The 14,591-nt window shown below is 49.5% G+C and overlaps 1 protein-coding gene across 11 annotated transcripts in view; it reads right to left on the bottom strand.

Annotated features, from left to right (window-relative positions):
* FRMD4A (FERM domain containing 4A) overlaps window positions 1–14,591 on the bottom strand; it is a 612,832-nt gene that overhangs the window by 209,908 nt on the left and 388,333 nt on the right. Inside the window, exon 1 of one of the 11 annotated variants that reach the window (XM_045464729.1) lies at window positions 9,046–9,216. The exons of 9 other annotated variants lie outside the window; for them this stretch is intronic. The gene's annotated coding sequence lies outside the window, so the exon portion shown is untranslated. Of the gene's footprint in view, window positions 1–8,283; window positions 8,462–9,045; window positions 9,217–14,591 lie in introns of those variants that run through there. One more of the 11 variants, XM_045464727.1, reaches the window with a different exon arrangement.

The raw sequence follows: 14,591 nt of genomic DNA on the forward strand, positions 1-14,591 counted from the left end.
AAGTTTAAGGAACAAGGAGCTTCCAGGCTGTGGCGGGTCCTTCTGGTCCATGTGAAGCCCTGTGATTTAAAGGAAATGCAGGCGGGAGGGGGCAACAAGGGTGGGGAGGTGATGTGTGGGTGCTGCAGACACAGGCACACATGCACCAAGCTAGGAAGGTGGGGAAGGGGTATGCTGTGACGATCTTGTGATAACCCAGGAACAAAAGGGGAGATGCTGAACTACAAGTGGGCACCTCACCCCAAAAGAACCTGGGGAGGAAACAGCTGAGCAAGGCGCTGGAGAAACTTACTGTTAAAGGCTTGAAGAGCTTAGGGGCGCCTGGGTGGCGCAGTCGGTTAAGCGTCCGACTTCAGCCAGGTCACGATCTCGCGGTCCGTGAGTTCGAGCCCCGCGTCAGGCTCTGGGCCGATGGCTCAGAGCCTGGAGCCTGTTTCCGATTCTGTGTCTCCCTCTCTCTCTGCCCCTCCCCCGTTCATGCTCTGTCTCTCTCTGCCCCAAAAATAAATAAACGTTGAAAAAAAAATTTTTAAAAAATAATAAAAATTAAAAAAAAAATAAAATAAAATAAAGGCTTGAAGAGCTTAATACTAGTAATGCATCAAAGAGGAAGAGTGAGGCAGACTAGTGACTCATTTATCACAGGACAATGGTTGCCGAGCCTCGGAGGAGGAGGCAGAGACCGGTGGTCCAACAACCACCGGTAAGAGGGGAAACTGAGCAGGGCCTTCGCGAACTCTGGAAGCTCCTTTAAGGAGTCAGACTTAGGGGAAAGTGATCAACAGCCAAAGGGAGAATCAGCGTCTCAGTGAGGGTCTCAGGACAAGGGCAGGATCGCTTACTCATCAGCAGGGAAACGGCAGGGACATAAGCGTCCTCGCTCCCGTCCACCTGTGCTACATGCAAATAAGCACGTGGGCTCAAACACCGACTTTTCTCTATTTCCGTTCGACAAATGAAAACAACAGTATAAAACTGACAGTTCAGGGGCGCCTGGGTGGCTCAGTCGGTTAAGCATCCAACTTCGGCTCAGGTCATGATCTCGTGGTTCGTGAGTTCAAGCCCCACGTCAGGCTCTGTGCTGACAGCTCGGAGCCTGGAGCCTGCTTCGGATTCTCTGTCTCCCTCTCTCTCTGGCCCTCCCCTACTTGCTGTCTCTCTCTCTCTACCTCTCAAAATTAAACAAACATTAAAAACAATTTTTAAAAAAAAACCTTACAGCTTACGGGATTTTTCAGTCGGGTTTTGTCAGTTCCCTAAGAGTGTGGTCAGTTATGGTGGCAAGAAGAAAAGAAGAGTCTAGCTGTATAAGAGACAAAACAAAACACTATGGTTGTGGATATTATTCTTTGAGTATTTGGATATCCCTCCCAAGTTCGAAGTTCTAGATCTCTGTGTCTAAAGAGGCACAAAACCTCTATCGACTAAATTACAACCTTAGGAACAGGATGGCAGACACACTAAATTGTGGTGGGTTACAGAATCCCTATTTTCCACCACAAAGAAAGAAGGAACCACAAACAAATGCCAGCCTGTTTTCTGGCTCACTCCACCTTGTCGAGGCAAACTATTCCCATAAGCTGTCCCTGAGGGTTCACCTAAAATATATCCTTGTCCTGGATCTGGCTATAATGTTCTATAAATAATACCTCCCTTGTTTTTATATTTATTGAATGCTCTTATTCTGCTGCCTGTTTAATCTGTCTCCAGAAGATGGACCATCTCTCATTCTGATTTATTTTATTTAACACCAAGAAGGTTATTAAGTGCTTAAATAATTTCTGATGGGTATTATGCAAATTGGTATGTTGATTTCTCAGGCTACCAAGGAACGCCCCGTATTTGCAGAGTCCCGGGGTTGTGGGTGCCGAGAGAAAAACTCCCACCAGCATGTGGTACACCTCAGGTTCTAGGCTTCTTTCTGCCATTAACGCCCTGCATTAATTACCTGAGTGCTACATCAATAAGTAAACAGCAGCTGAAAATCTTCCTAATTAATGGCAATGAATGGGAAGTAATCAAAGACCGTCACACAGTGATCCGGATTTTTGCCTTTGTTGTGTAGAAAAAGACGGCATTACCACCGACTGACATAACCTTTGGAATTCTTGTTTTGATTCTCCTAGTTTTCTTTCTCAAGATAAAAGCCCTTTCCGATCATTTTTGAAAACTGAAGAATTCAAATCCGCTTTCTGCTTTTTGGTGTAAAGGAAGAATCATCCCTCTTCTCTTCCTTCCCCTCCCCCAACATTAACAGTTCCAGGACCTTCCTGTGACACAAGCAAGTCAAACTGGGGCGGGGGCGGGGCGAGCAGGGGGAAGGATACAAAGACAAAATCACTTCTCTTAAGAGAGTCATATTTTTGTGCTAGTCGTTTCATAGATACTGTTTCATGGGTTCCTCTGAATGGAACTTTTCTTGTCAGTAAGAAAACTGCAGCTCAGAGAGATTCAGTCATTCACCCAAGGCCTCATGGCTAGCAGGTGGCAGAAACAGAAGTCACAGCCACGCTGGATAACGCCACGGTTCCTCTCTCTGGCCACCATGCCTCCGTGCATCGTCTAAATCCTTGTCAGGCGACGGGGCCTCTAGTCTTAGCACTGTATCTGGAAACATCTCCTCATCTGTTAAAGTAATCGATATGCCCCTTCTCATTCCTAGAACTCCATCTCTCGGAAATCTTTGACCTGACTGATAAGCCCCAAATCTCACATGTGCGTGGTTCACAGCCTGCCCTGCACATTCAGGGTGACGTCAGCCCCTGCTGGGTTGCAGGGTTCGAGGCCTCTGCCCTCAGGCTGGGACCTACAGGCTACATCTGTGGTACTGGTCACTCTGTAGTTACTCTGTTACAAAACACTCAACCATCCCAATAAAAGGGGATTGAGAATGCAGAACACTGCTCTCCACTGTGTTCAGCTCCACTCTGGTTCTTGTCCTTACCCTCCCCTCTCTTCTGCGCATGCGTGCTCTGTCTCTGAGCCACAGAGAAATGAGTATCTGATACTTGGGGGGGAGGGGGCATCCAGTGGGAGCGGAGAGATGGGTAAGTGAGCACCGCATTCCCCAGCTCGGTCTGTAGGTAGACTGCCCAGCTCCAGATGGTTCCACACTATTTGGTTTCCTAGTTTGGGTTTGTTGCATCTATATACTTGTTCACAGGCATGTGGTGAGAGCATAATTGTGCATTTTATGGTTATGAATGGCACAGCCTGGCAAAGCTCCGACCATCATTTCCATTCGCTGTCATGCATTATCAATCTAATTCCCCATTACACGCTTTTTTTTTTTTTCACGCATTCCTCATACAGCAAGGACAAAGAAAGGCGAAAGCCGTGTAAAGGAGACTGAGTCACCAGAACAGGCTAGTTTTGATGGAAACTATGGAGTTATAGCCTGAGGTTTGGGGGGGAGAGCTTCTGGCTCATTTGAAGTGAAAATTATCATTAAAAGGTTTAGGGTTTTGCATCAGTACCAAGACTTCTAGCCCTAAGGTTGGCAAGGCATTACCAACTGTGAAAGAGGGGCCACACCACGGTGCAGACTAAGACAAGGTTAGACACAGGATGACCCAACAGGGTACATTTCACTTTAGACCAGTGGGCTTTCTAGGTTTCTAAGGATGCCTAACTGTCTCCATGTGGGAGCACAGTATGGTAAATTCCCTCAGTGATTTACTTAATCCAGGAGGACCCACTGAGTGCCCATGATGATCAGGGACTTAAACGCCATGAGCATATGTGAACATAAAGTATACAGTAACCATGGACAGGCAAATGACTACTAATAAGAGGGAAGCTGGAAAACACGTGTGAATGTTGTCAGAGTTCAGGGGGACGAGTGTGCATGGACAGATAATCTCGACCGCGGACTAGTTTCTTCTTGTACTGCATCATGGAATGGCCGGAGTTTAAAACAAAAAACCAGAAACCACCACAGATAGAGACCTGCCTGCCTAACACGCTAGATCCTAGATAACGCACGTCCAAATGAGACTTAGCTCTGCCTGTATGTACTCACGCAGTTCCAAACGGGGCTACCACCTTGATTTTTATTTGGTTATTTTCCTTGATTATTATTTGGTAGTAACGAGGCCACTGAGCTGAACCAGATCCCCTATTCCTTTGCATTCTTCACATTCTTTCCAATAACCATGGTCTTTATTCTTGGTAGTCATTTCCATCTTCAAAGAGAAGAGCATTTCTCTTTGGGGGAAAATACCTAATTTCCACTGATACAATTAAGAACTGAACACACACACACAGACACACACACACACAGACATACTTCCTCTCTAGCACCCCAAATAGGCATTAGTGCAGTTCATTCAAAGAGGCCACCGCTCTGCTCATGTGAGAGGACGAGAGGCATAATGATGGGTATTTTTAAGATGGTGCTTTTAGTGGTGGAACCGACTGCCATAAATGTAAGGGTGTGGTTGAATCACTCCTTATAAGAGAAAGACACGCTGATCTCTCGGGACAGAGGAAAGGGTGGGAAATGATGGATTTAGGGAACCAGAAGGAAACTGCTGGGGAGAGAATGTTTGATAAGCCAGATTTATGCTGATTCAAAAACTTCTTACAGGACAGAGTAGTGAAACCAGCAACTCTGCATGTGCAGCAGGGGAGCCTGAAGCCCAGAGCTCCAACAGCTACTGAACCAGCCTCTGAGATCAGAGATCTTGGGAAAAACAAAAACAGAAAATACCAGCAGGGTACTGGGGTCTGATTAGGGCTCAAGAGAACACCACCAGGTAAAAGACTCAAATCCCACCATTCCCCTGACAGTGGCCAGGTTTCCCCGATTCAAGTCTCTGCTTGTGCTTATTGTAGGACAAGTTCAAGTACCTCTGTATCCCGTGCAAGCAGTGGAATGATGCGGTTACTAACACTTCAACTCCAAAGTCCTCTTTTGTCCCATTCGTTACATTTCAGAGGGAAATGGAAATGGGCGGCAAAGAATCGGAAGCGGGAGGGTGGAGTAAACGGATACCCACAGCGTCCGGGGAGGTCACGAGGGAATGGGAGCCTGCAGCATCTTTGGCTCAAGGGGAATCCAGTTTTTGGAAGTCAGACTGAATAACCATTGGAAGATCTTTAACGCAAGGGCTTATGTCCCCGTGAGGTCTCAGAAACCACTTCTCATCGAGGTGCTGGGATCTTTCGCTATGCATAAACCTAAAGAGAGAATTTCTGCCACAACTTTTATTGACACATTGGGTGACGTCTAAGAGGTAAAAGATGGGAATGAAAGCCATCCCTGAATCCAGACCTATCCATTCTGATACTGTACACAGAGTGAATTAAAATAATTTCAAGAGCTATTTAACTATGATCAGGTCTATTTCTCATTTTGACCTATTAAACTAGAAATGCTCCAGAAACCGCACTGTTCCTTCTGATTTATTTGTTTATAGAGAGCACGAGCAGGGGAGGGGCAGAGAGAAAGGCTGAGAGAGACAACCCCAAGCAGGCGCCACACTGTCCGAGCAGAGCCCAACGCAGGGCTCGAACCCACAAACTGTGAGATCATGACCTGAGCTGAAACCGAGAGTCGGATGCTCCACTGACTGAGCCACCCCAGGCGCCTTTGTACTGATCCTTCTTTTAAAATAAATAAATGGTAAGTATTTACGTACGCAAAATTATCTAAGAACAAAAGCTTTAGGTTGGAAAGTGCCCCCTCGGTTTTTCTGTCATTCAGTGTGTCAGGCTACACGCAACCCTTAGAACAGATAAGCACACAAGCACGTGAGTAGAAGTGTAAGTAAGTGTTCTACTTACCCACATGCGCGCGTCAAGAACGAGAACACAAGTTGGAACGCAGATGCAGGGAAGTCCAGAGTGATCTCCCGTGAAGGAGGTCTCACCCGCCCCACACTTACTAAAGCCACGGGTCCCCAACAGGCCCCCTCAGTGCAAGGTTTCCTGGACCCTTCATCTATCTCATCACAGACCAGCCACACCTTCCCCTCCGCTCAGCCAGGCTGCTGAGAGAGCCCCTTCCCGCACAAACGCTGGCACACCCACTTGTGTATCCAGCCTTTTCCCAAGTTCCAGACCCAAGCAAGGACTCATTCCTCTTGGTTTTTTCTTCGACCTGAGGCTGTAACCTCGCTGCTCCCCCCACACCGAGCACTGTACATGTCTGCCACGCATGCCTCGCGGGTTATGAAATCAGCGACTCCCTGAACCTCAAGGGGCCTCAGTTTCCCCAGCGACAGGATAATGCTAATGGCACCAGCCACCTGCCAGGCCATCAGGGGACTCGGCAATAGCACCTGCACGTGACAAAGAGGCCCCGTACCATAAATAACAAGCCTTATTAATAAAATTAGTTCAAGACGAGTGCCAAAGAGAAGACGGCAACAGCAGCGGCTGATAACACACGCTTGGTCAGAACAAAAGAGGGTGCAGGGATTTTCTGATCCTCACTTCTACAAACTGTGCTTCCCTCTGACACAAGAGGAACTGAAACGGTCTTTCTCTTTCTTTTCTAAAGGGTTACTCCCGCCCACACAACTTTTTGCCCGTCAGGTGAAACTTCTTTCCAAGTTCTCAGGGTGCAACATTCTGTTCACGGGCAGGACAGTATACTATTGATTTCAAAGCATGTCCAAATACTGCTTCCAATTAAATGGACTGTAGCGGTTTAACCTCTCAGGACCAAATGGATTCCAATCTATCTGTTGCATGACCCTCATTTCCGTTGTGCCTTCAATAAATCCAGATTTCATTTGCGGCAGGATGGTTCCGTCGGCCAACAGAAGTGGCTCATCCCCTGATCACTCTGGGTTGCAGGAGATGCGTGGCACCTGGAGACTCAAAATCGGATTTCTGCTGATCCGAAGGTTTGGGCTACTGGCCGGGGCCAAATCAGACTCCACAGAAATGGGGTCAAATGCTACGAAGGACCACGAAGTGATGCAAAGACCAGAAACAAAACAGTGAAGCGTGGGTCCTCCCTGTCTCCCTAACGCCCACTTTTGTCGTACGTTTTCAAGATGGCACACAGAGCTAAATGCCAGTGAATATGAGGTATTTTTTTGCATCCCATCCCTGAGGTGCTTCCCCGGAGTCGGCCGTGGCTTCCCTGGATGAAGTCAGAAGTTCGCTCCTGGCTCTCCGGCTGGGAAAGCACAAGACTTGGATGCTGAGCAGGAAGGACTGTGCAAGCGGCTGCCTAAAGCCCAATCAGGTGAACGCAGATCAAGTCGGCCTGACCAGGTGTCTAAAAATGCCTCGGTGACCCTGCCTCACCACGGAAGAGCTCAGGTTTAGAAACGTGCCTGTCCGAGGTGCTCTGAGAATCCCTTTCATGAGAAGCTGCGAGGACTCAAAGGGAAAGAAGCCAGAGCAGCGGTAGTGGCCTCTGTTGGGATGTTCCATTCATAGGGGAGAAAGCGCCTCATCCATTCATGGTGGGGTCAGGGAGTCCTTCACCGGCGTCGGGTCGCCGTTCTCAGCAAGCTGAGCTTCCGGCAGCCTGGCATGGCCGCATCATTCAGAATGAATGTCTATTAGGAAACCACCGCCAGAGCTATTATTAGAAGGGCCATCCCTCGGAAATTTTGCAGAATTTGCTTGAATCTGCTGAGCGGTTACTCTGCTAACGAGCTACTGGAGAAAGACACCGAGTTCCGGCTCACACAGGGGCAGCCCACACCGCTTTCAAAGCGCAGGACTGGTTCACCTCTCCCAAACGCGACAGGGACCAACGTCCGGGCATCTGTCTGCACTACCGAGGCAATGCCGTTTGGTCGTTTATAAATGACCGCGTCCTAAAGAAGGTTTCCTCCAGTTCTCCTCCCCCTTTCTCTATGCATCAAACTTGCTGCAGCCATTTGGAATGGAAAAGGGCAGTCAATTTCAGCACGATCATCTGCCCGCCTCCTGCCACCCTCGGGCACCCCAAGCACAGGACTCCCCTGTCACTTCCATAAAAACGGTTTTTCTTTAAAAAAAAAAAAAAAAAAAATCCCACCCAGGTCTGCTTACAGCAACGTCCTTTCCTTTCTCCCCGGGTAAATTCAGACAGTGTAAGGTGGAGATGCCGGAGAAAGTGTATGGGGGGAGGGGGCCGGCAGCAGAAGGGAGTGTGGTAGGTGCCGCACGTGGGGTGTGCATTGAAAAAAATGTCACATCCGCGACCTCGGAGACTCCACGCTCCCAGGGAAGAAGTGTCATGTCCCTTTCACCGGCCCCAGCATTTAAAAACGGACACCGAAGCGCTGCAGAATCCCTCCCGGCAGTCGCGGCTGGGAAACAAAGACGCGTTACCTTTTATTTGCTGCGCTTCGCCCGGAGCCCAGGAACTCGAGGTTTGCAGCGGCGGATCCACCGGAACCGGCGTCCCATTCGCCCCGGGTGCGCAGGCCCGTGGCCTAGCCGGCGGCATCCGCGCCCGGCGCCTCCGCCTCCTCCGCGGCGCCCGCAGCCGCCCCGCCGGGTCCCGGCGCGCCCCCGCCGCCCCCGCCGCCCCGCCGCCGCCTCCGCCCCGGCCCCCGCCGCCCCGCCCCCGCCGCGGGTCCGCCGTCAGCCCATCGCCCGCTCGCGCCTCTCGCGCCGAGCCTGGCCGCGCGCCAGGGCGCACCGCCGCCGGCCCGCCCCCCGCCCGCGCCCGGCCCGCCGCATGCTGCGGGGCGCCCTGCCCGCCTCCACGTCCCGCGCCACGCCCCCCACGGCCCCCACCCCCACCCCTGCGCGCTGCCCCCTCCCCGCCCCCCGCCCCGGCGCGGCCGGCGAGGGCAGGCGGGCCGCGGGGAGGTGCGGAGGGCGGGCCCCGGCGAGTCCCGCGCCGCCCGCGCCCGGACAACAATGAGCGCCCGCGCCCCTGCGCTCGCCCCGGGAGCCGGCCGAGCCCCGCGTCCCCTCGCCGCTGCGCGCGCGGCCGGGACGAAGTTAGGTCCGGAATGCGGCCGCAACCCGGGAGAGGCCGTGCGGAGCGAGGCGTGCGAGAGGCAGCGCAGGGATGCCGAAACGGAGGGCCCCCCGCCTCCCCGACAAACCCCAGCAGATCCACCGCGGGAAGCCCCCTCCTACCCTGGGAGCCGCCGGCGGAGGCCACCTGGGCCGAACTGGGCTGAAGGTGCGGCGCTTAGCCCTCCGCGTCGTCCAATTGTTATCTCCCTCAACTCTTTGGAAATGGAAGTTGCTGCGAGATAACCTCGTCTTGGGGGCTATTGTCAAGGATTCGCAACAATTACCGGGGAAAGGGAGACCTGCATTTCAAGAGACCTGGGGGAGGGAAACGGGCTGGCGCGTTGTCTTTCCAAAAAAAGAGAAACAAACTCAGGGAATATCCCTACCGAGAACAATAACTCATTTCACATTATATGTCTAAATGTTTACTGCTTCAGCAGCTCAATTTGCCCTAGACACATTTTTTTCACGAATTGTCAAAACATGGTTTGATTATAAAATAAAGGGAGAGGCAGACAAGAGCACCCGCTTATTGTGGGTGGGAAAGCCAGCTTGTCTCAGGGGTAAAATCTTTCTCTAGAACTCAGTCATCGCTCGAAATCCCAACATCTCTCCCTGCCTCCCTCCCTCCATCCATCCTTCCATCCATCCATCCCTCCCTCCCTCCCTCCTTCCCTCCCTCCATCCATCCATCTCTCCCTCCCTCCCTCCTTCCCTCCATCCATCCACCCCCAGCCTCTATCCATCCATCCCTCCCTCCTTCAAGGGAGAGATTGCTTCCCTTTCCACCATCACTGAAGGACCTATTAGATCTGGCACCATTATTTCCATGATAGCAGCAGGAGCAAAGACTTAAACATTCGAAATAAAAAGAAACATTGCATACTCCATCATCCCAATAATTGAAAGTTAAGTCTTTCCAGACACAGTTCATAGATTCTCTAAAGATCTCAGGCGAAAATTTCTGGCAGTTTGGGAGGTGTTGACTTCGGCCAACAGAAGGGAATCTCTGTATACGGGTAGCATTGCACAAAAAGGTGAGCCTGTGATAAAGAATACCTAACTTGTTTCAGCCTGTTGTGGTCACATCTCCTGACCGCGGGACTTGACTTGATCTTCTGAATCTGAGTCAGGGGAGGCCATATTTGAATGGGATGTTTCTGTACTTTTGACTGCATCGGCTAGTGAACGGACGACAGAGGAGGTGTTCAGACCCTTCTCTTGGGGTATTTGGTTCCCATCCTTAGAAAGAGTCGTTGGATTGTTTCTACTATCTACCTGATGCTTTTCCACCTTGGCCAGGGGAGTTGTTAATATATCCTGAACTGCACTCGTCTCTGGCAAATCCTCTTTCCCCGTCTTAACTGCAGAGCTTCCCTCCTCCCAGCACAAGCCAGAAACAGGGAGAGAGGGGTCTTTAACTCCTTTCTTTCTCTCCTTCCTCACCTTCAAGTTACCACTAAGCCTGTCCTCATAAATGGCTCTGGAAAGGTCCTCGAGAGCAGCCCCTTGTCTGACTTGTTCCAACAATGCCTGGTGATGTTAATCTTTGCCAAATGAATAACCCCAGTCCCAGCCTCATCCGTCCCCGTCGCCTTTCACTGGAAGGTCTCTGCAGCCTCCTGACTGGCCTGCCCTCTTGTCCCTCAAATGCATTCTCCACACCAGCTCAACTCCCCCTAGAACTCGGATCTGATCACAGGACTTCTTTGTTTCAGCCCGTTCAGGGCTTCCCTGGTTCTTAGGGATAGAGTCTACACTTCTTCAGATGGCCAGAATGTCGCGAGCACCGGGCCCTCCTGATCCATCCGGCCGTACCTCTCGCCACCAGACCCCACCAGGGGCCATCTCACCCTCTACCCTCAGCTACATAACCCTCCTGCACATACCCTCTGTTCCAGATTCTCCCTCATTCCCTTGTTACCTGGCAACCAGTGACCTCCAAAACATGTCAGATCAGGTCAAAATCTCTGTGAATAAGCATGTTGGTGGCTTCTCATTGCTACTGAAACCATCACGTTATCACGTTATTCTCCTGCCCCCGCCCCACCCTGTGCTTTGCCACACAGGGCCACATTTCTGCCCTTGAAAGATTCTTCTCTTTTAAGTTTATTTATTTATTTTGAAAGAGAGTGTGCGAGTGGGGGAGGGCCAGAGAGAGGGGGAGAGAGACAGAATCCCAAGCAGGCTCTGTGCTGTTAGCGTGGATCTGGACATGGGGCTTGAACCCATGAACCGGGAGATCACGGCCTGAGCCGAAACCAAGAGTGGGACGCTTAACCGAACAAGCCACTCAAGTGCCCCTACTCCTGGAAGATTCTTTCTTTTCTTGGCTTTTGCATTTCTTGTTCCTTCTGCCGGAAATACTCATCCACTCTCCCAGCCCCACTCTTTGCATAGCTGGCTCCTTGCCATCCTTCAGGTTTTAGTTCAAACGCTGCTGCCTCCTAGATAACCTTTTCTGATCACCACCCACCCCACCGCCCTGCCCGCCCGCCCGCACCGGACCCACCAAGTAGCCTTTGTATCATTATTCTGTTTATTTTCTTCTTAGCACTTAACCACAATGTGTAGAGAGAGCCCTGTGTTAAGAGCTCAGACTGCCTGGGCTTGGATCTTGCCTTGGCCACCTGCTAGCTGTGTAGCCTCAGGCAAGTTTCATAACCTCTCTGTGCCTATTTTCTCATCTATGAAATGAGGATAATAAAGGTTGTTCTGAGCATCAAATGAATCAATGTCTGTAAAACATCTAGGACAGGGTCTGACTGTTTAAGCATAAGCCCCGGGAGGGTCTTCGTGTGTTTTATTCTCACTCTGGATCTCTTTACCCACCATGCCTTATATGTTTGGGGCCCAGACTAAGAATGGATACACATTTAGGGAAGAAAACTTTTATTTGAAGAATCTAAGTCCCCAGAGAAACAGGCCATGGTAAAACTTGATGAATGAGATAAAATTCAAACTTAAATCATCTGGAAGTTAATGGCAATGTGAAGGTAATGTATTCTCTGTTTCACCAGTGGTGATCCTTGGAGTTGATGGATGACCAGCTTTGCCAGTCAGAATTCCGTAATGGTTTGTTTTCCAAAGCGCAGCTGATGCCGCCACCAAGAATTCAGGCAGTTACTTGCAAAGGCATAAAGAATCAAAGGATCTTTGCAAAGTGTTGAGGCATCAGCCAGCCCTAACATGCAGTCTTGATGAAAGAATACAGTGTTTCCATTTTCAGCCTGAGTTTAATACTTTTTGAAGAGTCTAATTTGAAAAGAAGAAAAAGAAACGTGGCTGGCTGGTTTCTGGACATTTGCTTTTGTGTTTCCTTTCACTGCTGGAGAAGATTCAGAAAGGAGGAGAAATACATTTCCTTTTGTCCCTCTGGAGGGCAAGCAGGATTTTGCGACTTGAATTATCTGGGGTTCCCCTTGCCTCTTAAACAGAGTTAGGGAGGCTCATTTTGAAGAGTCAACTTCTCAAAGAGCGGAGAGGTGCTCCGAGGCTTGGAAATGGGGGGTGGAGATGGGTGGTATTACCCCCAGAAGAGGGAAAGGAGTGACATCTGTATGTATGGAGAGGCCCGTGCAATGTCTATGTAGTGCCTCAAGAGGGCGCCAGACATCTGACGGGGCAGCATGTGGACAATGGGTGGGGGTACTAAGTTCTAAGAGGTGCATCTTTGGCATAGTAAAGGGTCTTGGGGTTTGGCCCGCCGGAGGGATGGAGCCTTTGGTTTTAAAATGGACCTTTAAAATGGATCTGTGGCAACTATGTTGGATTGATAAACAAGAGACCCTTTCCTGGTTTAAGGTACAACGTGAGCTGGGGAGAGGAGAGGAGTGAATTCCTGCCACCAACGTGAGTGGGGGATGTAGTCAGATTTCATCGGGTTTAGAGAAGTAAATTAATGTCATGTTTTTTATGCCCAACGTTGCAGAGCAAAAATTAAAGCTGCTACATGAGTGAAAAGTACCAGGTTCTTAACTCTGGGATCTGAAGTCACAGCTTTCCTAAACAAGTTCTGGGCAGTATGCAGGCCATTAGCAGAAGGTTCTTCAGCTAGCATCTTGGCCGGACTACCACTACTGGCGAAGAAAGATGGCCCCCACCCCTACCTTTGTGTAACTGCCTCGCTGGGGACAAACACCAAGTGTCTGAGTCCGAGAGTGGGTCTCAGCCTGGGTTACGTAATCCCTTCCAGGAGCATGGATAGCCCTGGGCTCCAGCTTCGAAGGCCCATTGGGACCTTGAACGAGTCTCTTAACTCTTTGGTGCCCGTTTCTTCACCTTTACAACAGGCCTCACGATATCTATCTCCAGCCTTATGACGAGTATGGGTTCGACACATGCTGAGGATTTTCAAAACCATCCAACTGATAACGATATCTTACATTATTACAAATACGTACTCTGTGCCAGGCACAGTGCCATGAACTTTCCAAGCATTCATAAATTTGATCATCCCAAGATTCCTATGAGGTGAAAGTTATTTTTATTCCCCTTCTACAGATGAGGCACCTGGGGGGTTAAAAAGGTTAAGTAACTTGCTGAAGCAGCTCTGTTAATCAGATTTGAACCCAAAGTCATCCTTTTGTGGCTCAGAGCCCTTATCTTTCATGTTTCACTCCCACCTGTATATTGGAGATCGCAATGAACAAGGCCGCCAGCTTACTTTACATACACTATTAATTATGGATTGAATCACAGTCGGAGCTGGGTGGCACCTGGAAATGAGGGTAGTATGTACCTCTACATTAGTTCCTAACCTGCCCCATATGGACAAAGACTTACATTTCATTTGTATATTTCCAGAGAATAGCACTGGTGTCTTTTCCTTTCATACTCCAACCAGACTTTAAGGATAGAGCAAGACCCCTCTGGGGCAGGTTAAAGTGCTTGACTGATTACAAAAATTTTTTTTTACTGCTTATTTGTTTTTGAGAGAGAGTACAAATGGGGGAGGGACAGAGAGAGAGAGAGAGACAGACAGAATCTGAAGCAGGCTCTGGGCTCTGAGCTGTCAGCACAGAGCCCGATGCTGGGCTCGAACCCGTGAACCATGAGATCATGACCTGAGCCAAAGTTGGACACTTAACCAACTGAGCCACCCAGGCACCCCAAAATGCTTGACTGATTTTAAGGGAACCCTGTTTTATTTTTATACCCAATCCTTTTTTCTCCTCCATCCCAGGTCAATTAAAGGCCAATTCTGAACCACTTCAATCCAAAGGAATTCCATCTCCGCTCATGGCTTTGACAACAAGTACTGAAAATTATGTTTCCCTGGGGGACACGAAGACATCATCTACTGGCTGTGTTTTATTTCATTATTTTTTTTTAAATAGCGATTATCATTTTTAATAGCTATGTTTTATAATCTTGTTATGTTCTCGTTACATTAGGTTATTGCTTATTATTTTTTTCCTGGTTGGGAAACACGGTTTTGACTGCCTTAACTCATGGCAACAAAAACCCAGGGCAATTCTCTCTGAAACACGGACGAGAATCAATCAAAACATCACAAGCTAATTATCGTAATTGTGAAGTCCTGGGAGCAACTGTATTGCAGTGAGTGCCACAGTATAAACCCGGTATACATTAGCAGCAGGCTCAAGTACATAGGTTAGCTCTCTCGCCAAACCCGTTCTGTGTATTTACTCAGAAATGCGTAT

This window comes from Leopardus geoffroyi, chromosome B4 (genome assembly GCF_018350155.1).
Source record: "Leopardus geoffroyi isolate Oge1 chromosome B4, O.geoffroyi_Oge1_pat1.0, whole genome shotgun sequence".
NCBI classification, from domain to species: domain Eukaryota; kingdom Metazoa; phylum Chordata; class Mammalia; order Carnivora; family Felidae; genus Leopardus; species Leopardus geoffroyi.